Below are 10,183 nucleotides of genomic sequence, written 5' to 3'. Positions count from 1 at the left end.
ACACACACACACACACACACACACACACACACACACACACGCACACACACACACACACACACACTTTTCTTGAACATAGGTTTCGTTGAACATGAAGCTTACACTCGTTGTGTTGCTTCCCCCAACACCCGGTGTGCAGCGATTCTCTCCACAGGCCATTTCAATGTTTATATACAAAGATAAATTTATATCTAATTATTTTTTGCCCCTGTTGCACAAGTGTACTACTAACCTTTCTAAGCGCTTGAAGACCTTCGTTGCTGAAGTGCAAAAATAACATTTTAACAACAACATTATAAACTCCGGCCGGCTCATGCGGATGTGCGCACAGCTTGAGTGCAAAACAAAACTTCAGGTTAAGCGCACAAAAGTGGCACCCTTACTCTGTCACCAAGTGAGTGGGTATGACATTAGGAAATGGCCCAGCTTGCAATGGCCGACATTTATTTATACCTTATTAATTCACCCAGTGTTTATATAGTACAATGAAAAATTTAAAGGCGTATAATTATGTACACTGTGACCGTGTCCAACCAGTTGATGTCACTCAGTTTCAGACAAGTCCGACTTTTGTGCATGAAAAGCAAAGGTAGTTAGTACACAGTCGGCGCTAAGGCCACAAGACACATGTACGACGTTTGGGTCTATGTACTCTCTCACGCCATAGTTTCGATGTATACCCTCTACCCCTACTCCTGACTCGATGGAAGTCGTAACCTTGGCTTCATACCAAACGGTCCCCCTTACTCTCCTGCCCCCCACTCATTCCCCCCACTCTCACTCCCCCCCTCTCACTCCCCTCTCCTCCCCTCCCCCACTCCTCCTCCCCTCTCACCCCCCACTCACTTTTACCCACCTCTCACTTCTCCCCTCTCACTTCCCCCCACTCTCACTTCCCCCCACTCTCACTTCCCCCCCCTCTCACTTCCCACCCACTCACTTCCCCCACTCTCCTTCCCCCCACTCTCCTTCCCCCCACTTTCACTCCCCCCTCTCCTCTCCCCACTCTCACTCCCCCACTCCTCCTCCCCCTCTCACTCCCCCTCTCTCCTTCCCCCATGCCTCTCCTTCCTCTCCTTCCACTCTCATTACCCCCACTCCTCCCCCCACTTCCCTCCCCCCTCTCCTCCCCTTCCTCTCCTCCCCCTTCCTCCTCCCCTTCCACTCTCCTCCCCCCTCCCCTCCCCCCCTCCCTCCCCCCCTCCCTCCTCCCCTCCCCTCCCCCTCCCCTCCCCCCTCCCCTCCCCCTCCCCTCCCCCTCCCCTGCCCCCCTCCCCTGCCCCCCCCCTCCCCCACCCCCTCCCTCCCCCTCCCCTCCCCCCTCCCCTCCCCAGTCCCCCCCAGTCCCCCTCCCCTCCTCCCCCAGTCCCCCTCCCCCAGTCCCCCTCCCCCCTCCCCTTTCCCCCCTCCCCTCCCCCCTCTCCTCCCCCCCTCTCCCTCCCCCCCACTCTCCCTCCCCCTCTCCTCCCCTCCTCTCTCCCCTCCTCCACTCCCCCCCCTCTCCCTCCCCCACTCTCCTCCCCCCTCTCACTCCCCCCACTCCTCCCCACTCCTCCCCCCTCTCCTCCCCCCCCTCTCACTCCCCCTCTCCTCCCCTCCTACCCCCTCCCCCCCTCCTCCCCCCCCTCCTCCCCCTCCTCCCCCACTCTCCTCCCCCCACTCCCTCCCCCCTCCTCCCTCCCCCCCTCTCCTCCCCCCCCTCTCCTCCCCACTCTCCTCCCCCACTCTCCTCCCCCCCTCTCCTCCCCCCTCTCCCTCCCCCCCCTCTCCTCCCCCCCCTCCTCCCCCCTCCCTCTGCTCCCCCCCCCACTCCTCCCCCCTCTCCTCTTCCCCTCTCCTCTTCCCCCTCCCTCTTTACCCTCTCCTCTCTCCCTCCTCACTTCCCCCTCTCTCACGCCCCCTCTCTCCTCCCCCTCCTCCCCTCCCCCACTCTCTCCTCCCCTCTCCTCCCCCCATCTCCTCCCCCCCTCTCCTCCCCCCACTCCTCCCCCCCACTCCTCCCCCCCACTCCTCCTCCCCACTCTCCTCCCCCCTCCTCCCCCCCCCTCTCCTCCCCTCTCCTCCCCACATTTCTCCTCCCCCACTCTCCTCCCCCCTCCCTCCCCCTCCCCCCCTCTCCTCCCCCCCCACTCTCCTCCCCCCCACTCCTCCCCTCCTCTCCTCCCCCCACTCTCCTCCCCCTCTCCTCCCCCCCTCTCCCTCCCCCTCTCTCCCCCCCTCCTCACTCCCCCCACTCTCCTGCCCCCACTCTCCTCCCCCACTCTCCTTCCCCCACTCCTTCCTCTCTGCCTTCCCCTCTCACTCCCCCCACTCTCACTCCCCACTCTCCTCCCCCACTCTCCTCCCCACTCCTCCCCCCACTCTCCCTCCCCCTCTCCTCCCCCACTCTCCTCCCCCCTCCTCCCCCCCCACTCTCCTCCCCCCCACTCTCCTCCCCCCCTCTCCTCCCCCCACTCTCCTCCCCCCTCTCACTCCCCCCCCACTCTCACTCCCCCCACTCTCACTCTCCCCACTCTCACTCTCCCCCACTCTCCTCTCCCTCTCACTCCCCCTCTCCCTCCCCTCTCTCCCTCCCCTCTCCTCCCCCCCTCTCCTCCCCCCCTCTCCTCCCCCCTCTCCTCCCCCCACTCCTCCTCCCCCCCCTCTCCTCCCCCCTCTCTCCTCCCCCCCCCCTCCTCATCATTCAGTGGTGCAATGTGGTAGCTCGAAGCTTCGTTGTATTGTACGAATTGCAGTTCATGATGTAATATTTGAGAGAATATATGCACGATACAGGTTTTTTTAGTGACTTCACAAAACTTTATTTACCATCACTATACTTAACATTACTATACAAGAGGGAGCGTTCGGTTTGCAGCCCTGACTACGACTTACCTCGAGCCAGGAGTAGCGGCAAAGGGTGCATCGAAACTATGGTGCGTGAGTGTACACAAGATTTTGTCGACAGCTAACTGTACATGCATGGCAGGGAGAGCGTCATTTGTTGTTTTTATTTTAAATATCTTATATAGTCTATTACAGGAGAAGTATTTTCATTATTTACTGTGTAGACCAAATATTATGAGCAGCAGTTTTATGGCTTCCTCTTTATTTTCGTGCATTTTAATATTAAAGTACAAATCCTGTCCCCTCCCCCCACCCCCCCCCACTCAATAGCATAGACTTGCACAAAAATTGAGTTAGTCTTCAAAATTGAAATACACATATAGGCCCCGACTAACAATAACAGGCCTAATATAGACACATATTTAGGTGTATAGCTTACATACAATATACAGATAGCTGCACAAGGACTTGTACAGACTGCACACTTTTGCACATTTATCCTTATAATTTATGATTCGATATCATAACAATACAGACCAGATAATCTGCAACTGTAAACAATGCATCATAGGCTTATACAGTATACAGATATCACTCTTACACGCACTTTCTATATTGGGCTTTACACAGTAGACCTATAACGTCACATGCATTCCTGGTGGATTAGATCTGTTCCTAGTTTTAATTGTTAATTTTTAATTCGACTTACCTGATACGAAATGAGCACTGCACTGATATTGATATTGAAACAGTTTATTTAGCCAGAAAAGTACAGATACAGAGTGGACAATAATAACAAAATTGACATGGCTGAGCCAAGTAACATTAGCATCATCTGGATTACTACTGTTAACATGTAACATGGAGTAGTAAATACAAGTACATATGGAAATGTTGCCACGATTACCACCACTTTTTTTTTGTTTACCTATACTGTACACGTATATTAAAAGTATATACCTATTTTACAATAGAGTTGATAAACATTAATCTGATAAGTGAGAGAAGCAGTACAACATGGGCTGTCTTAAGGTGAAACGAGGGGACAGAAACACTGTATCATGTCTTGGCGGCAAATATATAATTATTGCAATGGGTAATTTCTATCTACGTGACTTGATGGTAAGGTAAGGTATATTAAACAAATAGTAATACTTGGACAATAGATATTTTTTAAGAGATGATTTAAAGGAAGGGAGCGTAGTCCTTGCTGGGATGGGTGGGGGTAAGTTGTTCCACACCTTCACACCATGATATTTTATGGAGGTCTGGGACTGAGAGGAGCGCATGGGGGTGGTCTTAGTAGCTCTTGGTGCCTTAAGTTGTATCTCTGATTATTCCGGAACTGGAAATAATTATTGTCAATAAATAGAGGACAGCAATAAGTGTTTGTATCTTCAAATTTTAACATTTTCAATTTCGCAAATTTTTCGTTAGCGTGAATATATATTTTTTTCTTTTCAATTAGGTTATTGTCCTCAACTCTTTCCTGGGCAGTGATCAGGGGTTGTCTTGGTGGTACCTGAGGCCCCCCATAGTGTGTGACAGTGAATCAAGTGTTGGTAAACAAGGATATAGTATATTTTTCATTGTTGCAAGAGTGAGTGACTGTCGAGTGTGATACAGGATACCGCACTGTTTATTAATTTTAGTGTGAATGGCGTGCATGCAGTTTCTCATCAACAATAACTCCATGGAATTTAGTATTTTGTTCACGTTTGAGGACTGTATTACCTAGGTACAGGGGGTCCAAATCTGGGGATAAGTTTTTTCTTCGTGAAAGATTGTGTCGTGGGTTTTTTCGAGGTTTAAGGTCAGTTTATTATATATCGTGCAGTTTCCTGACTTTAGTCAATTCATTGTTCATAGTTCTCATCAAGGAATAGAGATATGAGTTAGTGGCATAGAGATTACTACAGTCGGCAAATAAGTTGTATTTTACGAGTGTGCTGGAGTGCACTACAGTACATCATTTATGTACAACAAGAAAAGTACAGGACCGAGAATGGAGCCTTGAGGGATGCCATACAAAATTGGTGAGGAGTCCGATTGATGATTATTATAGCAGACATACTGCTTCTTATGAGACAGATATGAGGTAAACCAATTGTGGGATTATCCCCTAACGCCGTAATGTTCAAGCTTTGACGGGAGGATGGTATGGTCGACAGTATCAAAAGTTTTAGAGAGGTCCGGGAATATTCCGACTGTAAACTGGCTGTCATCAAAGGAGTTTAAGATGCCATTAGTAAAGGATAGCAGAGCACTCTCAGTTGGCCTTATTGCTCTAAATCCAAACTGAGAATCTGTAAGGATGTTATCACTGCAGAAGGAATTTAGTCTATTACATACTAGCTTCTCCAGTATCTTCTTTAAGGCTGGTAGGACTGATATCAGGTGGTAATTCTTGAAGAGACCTTTTCTCCAGATTTTTTATATGCCGGGTGAACTTTAGGAATTTTTAGTTTATCAGTAGAGACACCACTAGTGGAGGAGGAGTTACAAATGTGTAGGAGAACAGGTAGTAATAGGTGGGCTACTTTCTTAATGATGCTCATTCGCATATTGTCGCCTGCTGCTGCAGGGGACGACGACCAACTCATTTTGTTGTCTGTATGGCAGGTAGGCTCAACATTGATAAAATAGTCATTGAAGTGGTTGGTAATGAGGGAGGGTTCCGTTACAACTGAATCATTTATCATAAAAGCTGAATGGGGGGGCCGAAGACTGAGTGTTCCTGTTCTGAATAGAATTTATGACATTTCAGGTTTTCTTACTGTTGCCTGATGTTGACTGGAGCTTATTTATATAATAGATACGTCTGGCATTTCTAACTGCTTGAGTTACTCTATTTCGGAAACTTCGGTAAGCATCACCGAAAGTTATGGGTCTTCTTGCAATTTTTCCCTTGAGTTTTTGTTTTTCTTTTATCATTGACTTGATTTCACTCGTGATGTAGGGCTTGGAGATATACATACTTTTTACTAACTTAGTCTTGGGCGGGAACCATTTATCAAAGCAAGCATTGTAGTTGCAAGAGAAGTTGCAGCAGTTCACGTTAGGGTTGTCGGAGGCATAGACAAGTTCATTAAGTTGTTTTCGAACAGGACTATATTGTCGGCGCAGTAGTCTCTCTATTTCTTTGTGACTTGAGTAGACTTTTCAGACCTTGTGGGTGTTTTATACATGGCAAAACTAGAAGTAATCTGAGATATTGTTATAAGTAATTCCACTTGCAAGATTGTTAGGAGTGTTGTTAGTTCAGGTATGATCTATCACAGTGGCAGGGGTGGCAGTTACTCTAGTGGGTTTGGTTATTGTGTTGAAGAGATTAGAATGACAGGTAACAAGAAGGTTTATCACTGAGGTTGGAATCATCTGTAACGTATCAAAGTTTCCATCGCCGTACTTGAAATGCATCTATTAAAACAAACCTATGGAAGTGTCTCCATCAAATAGCCTGGTGTTATAAGGTGATGTGTCTTCTGTACTCCTTGACCTCCAGTATTACCTTATCATCTTCCAATATGTGTGTTTTCAAATTTTGTAATTAAAATGTAGAGAATTTGATAACTCGCATAACGGCAACTATAATAGTTACCCAGACAACTATCTAATTTTCTTTAAATCATATATATTTTCTGTTTCCTAAAGCACTAACTATTATATTTTTGCCTTTTACCTATACTGTATAGTATTTTAATATAATGGTAATAAAGTTTACACAGGTTCGCCATGTACACAAACAGTGTAGGTATATAAGCAATGGTAAACATTAAGTCGATTTAACTAAGAAATTTAGTTTAAGAAATGTGTTAGAAGGTTGTGTGTCGCCCAGTTGTCCTGCACTGACTAACCCAGTAATAAATCTACAAAATAGACGCATTGTGATTATAAATATGGCAAACGCTACAATAAAATCGGTCTACTGCTGTTGCTGCACCAGGTATAATAATGTTCAGTTCTTGTTTATGCCATTATAGTGTAAGAGCGCAAACCTTTAATGTTTGGTATTGTCACTATTTTACTTCTGCCACCTTCTTGGTTATACTTTCACTTTTATCCTCTTCACCACTGATCGGCTCGTTAGCCGCTTGGGCGATCGGTCACGTCTCTGTTACTTTTCCTTTTCTTTAATCCTCTTCACCAAATGATCGACTCGTTAGCCACTTGGGCGATCGGTCACGTCTCTGTTGCGCACTGTTGGCAAGTACTGGGTATGCACCGGCTTCTGAATGTACCTGAACCTGCTCCAGTGTTGGTCAAGTCTTGTCTTGAAAGAGCTCACACTCGGTGCCGTCACAACACTTTCTGGTAGATTGTTCCAGGAGTTCACAACTCTCACTCCGAAAATGTTTGCCCTCACAGTTTTCTGGACTTACTGCTTCTTCAATCTTGAGCTGTGACCCCTTGTGGGGCGAGCGTCCGCCAGCTCCAAGTAAGGGCACTCGACTGAGTAGTGCCCCTTAAGATGCTTATACACCTCAATTTGGTCACCCCTTGCCCGTCTGTAGTATAAGCTAGGCAAGTTCAGGCGCTCCAATCTCTCAGGGTAGTTGAGGTGCCGAAGTGCAGGCACCAGTCTGGTGGCCCTCCTTTGAACATTTTCAACCAACTGACCGTCCCTAGCATATCTCGGGGACCAGACGGGGTGACAGTACTCCAGATGGGGAAGCTCTTCACTCATGAAGATCGTAACGAGGGACGGAACGTCTAGATATCTGAACGACCTTCTTATAAGACCCAATAATATATTTGTCTGATTTACCTTCTTCTCGCAATGGCCCGAGAACTTCAGCTCATTGTCAACATACACACCTAGGTCCTTCTCACATTCAGTCTCAAATAGTACAGTTTCTTCATCCCGTTGGGACATTTGATACGCCTCCTTACCGTTGGTACGCCCTAGGTGCGTCCTCCTACACTTCGTGACATTTGAATCTCAGCAGCCATTTCTTCGACAATTCTTGGAGCCCACAGAGGTCCTTCTGCAGCTCTTCACAGTCCGCTTGGTTCTTGATTTCCCGAAATAACTTGGCGTCATCGGCAAACATTTGTATGGAGGAGTGTACAATGTCAGGCATGTCATTTATGAAGCAAACAAACAACAGCGGGCTCAATACACTGCCCTGTGGTACCCCGCTTGTGACAGGTACGGATGATGATTTTGTGCCATTAATCATCACACACTGTTTGCGGTTATGTAGAAAGTCTTCTATCCACGTTAGGACATTTCCCCGAATTCCGTACCTTCTAGTTTAATTTTCATCCTTTCGTGGGGTACACTATTGAAAGCCTTGGCAAAATCTAGGTAAATAATGTCGATTATTCTCGGCTATTCATGTGATTAAGTTTTTCTTTTCTTTAACTTCTAAGTTACGTTCTCAAATTATTTACTGTATTTCTTTCAATGTCTCTTACTTAATTGTTTATTTCCTCTTATTTACTTATATTCTCAGGTTCACTTAGTTATATTCGGTTCTGTGGATTAACCTGGGAGAACCACATCCTTCTCTATGTTAACACAGTCGTGTAATTACTGTACTTACATCTCAGAGCTGCCACAACCCAGGCTTTATCTTTGGAATATAATATCCACAATGAACCTCTCAATTAAATTGGTAGCATGGTAAACACGAGAGGTTAGGCACGTGAGTTATCAAGTGTATTTTCAGGGATGGCCATTGTTAGAAGGAATGGACGGTGTTACTCACATTATACTGAATCATTATATATCAAATGGAAGTCTAAATATGTTGATACTTTGAACCTTCATTTACAACAAAACTTAGGTTCAATTTCTGATTACTTTACTGTAACACACCAAAGAAAATAAAACTGAGAAATACCTCGTACTTTATAATTAAGAAAAATAGATCTTCAGTTGTCATTTACAACACTCCACCATTATACCTCCTTAAGGATATTCTTACACAACAGTGACAATAGTGATGGTCACTCTAATCACTTGTCAGTATCTCAGAATGATGGTATTACTTACAGCACCATGTTATTCCTTGATAAACACACATGGAAGCATACATCAGCACCTACCAGCTGTGAGTACAAAACAAACATTAATACTTGTGACGGTAACATTTACAGTCTCAATAATCGACCTGGGACAGTTATCTTTCCGATAACCCATCCACAATAATGCATACAAGAAATATTAGCACATATCAGTCAAGAGGAGTTCACCAGGCTTATGCCACTGGTTGGTATTCAAAACAAATGTTGGTCGGTTACAATCTGAACGCGCTGCATGGCTCATGCTCCAGAGCGAATCCGTGAACCCGCACTCTCGCTCTCTGGAGTGTCCAGCACTCGGATATTAATCCGGGTGTATTAAAAACATTCTGCATCGGACATCTAGCCTGTAGGTGGCTACCGATCCTCGGCAGCGGCAACAACACTTACAGTGCCTAATAGATGAGGAAAGAGCATCAAGAAGTGACTAAAAGTCAAAATACAAAATGTCACAAAACACGTCTGGCAAGAGAACGACTGGATCATTCAACACTGAAAGCACCCATTTACATTATAGTATCATTTGATACAGAATATATTCAACTGCGTTAAAACAAGAACACTGACATATTCAACAAAGTTCGAATGAGTCAAATTGACTTAATATGTCGGTGTGCTACATGTAATGTACCTCACAGATAAGGAAGCATCGTCAAGAAGTGAGCGCTGAAGATGATGATGATAATTGAAGTAAAGTGGCAAATAACCTTGCCATGAGAGAGGAGAGGAAAGAGAGAAGGAAAGAATAGAAACGGGACGTAAAGTAGTAGGGAGTAATAGCAGGTGGGCTATCCACCTAGCCGAGTCGAGGAGGCGTGCTGGGGCTCTAGGCACAGCCAGACATGAGGGATAGAGAAGTCACAACATACAGTATAGTCATGGGGGGGAAGGTTAGAAACGAAGTTTAATGAGTTAAACAGAGGGGGACGACACCCCCTTGTTTTACATATTACAGAGTTTGTTGGCTAACTAAGCTAACCTAGGATTTAGGATGAGGTTGCACAATGGTTACTTTAGAAGACAATAACTAGTTTGATTTTACAATTACAAGTTTATTAAAATCTTATACTGTATTACGTTATGGACGCACTAGATTGTGACTTGTTAAATGTGAATTTATTTCATCTAAGTTTTAATCTAAGGTGGATCACTGTGACGAACATAGATGGGTCGCGGGTTGGGTTGTTGTAGTGCGGGCAGACTCCAGGGCCACCAGGCGTGGGGTCGCCCTCCGTTGATGTCTTCCCCGCGTAGGTGGTCTGGGCTGTGAGGGTCGTCCAGGAGCTTGTCCCAAACCTTCTTCCCTTGGCGATGGAACCTGACGTTG

Source organism: Homarus americanus, unplaced genomic scaffold, assembly GCF_018991925.1.
Source record: "Homarus americanus isolate GMGI-L3 unplaced genomic scaffold, GMGI_Hamer_2.0 scaffold25156, whole genome shotgun sequence".
Classification (NCBI taxonomy): Eukaryota; Metazoa; Arthropoda; class Malacostraca; order Decapoda; family Nephropidae; genus Homarus; species Homarus americanus.
Note: the sequence above shows the minus strand (reverse complement) of the source record.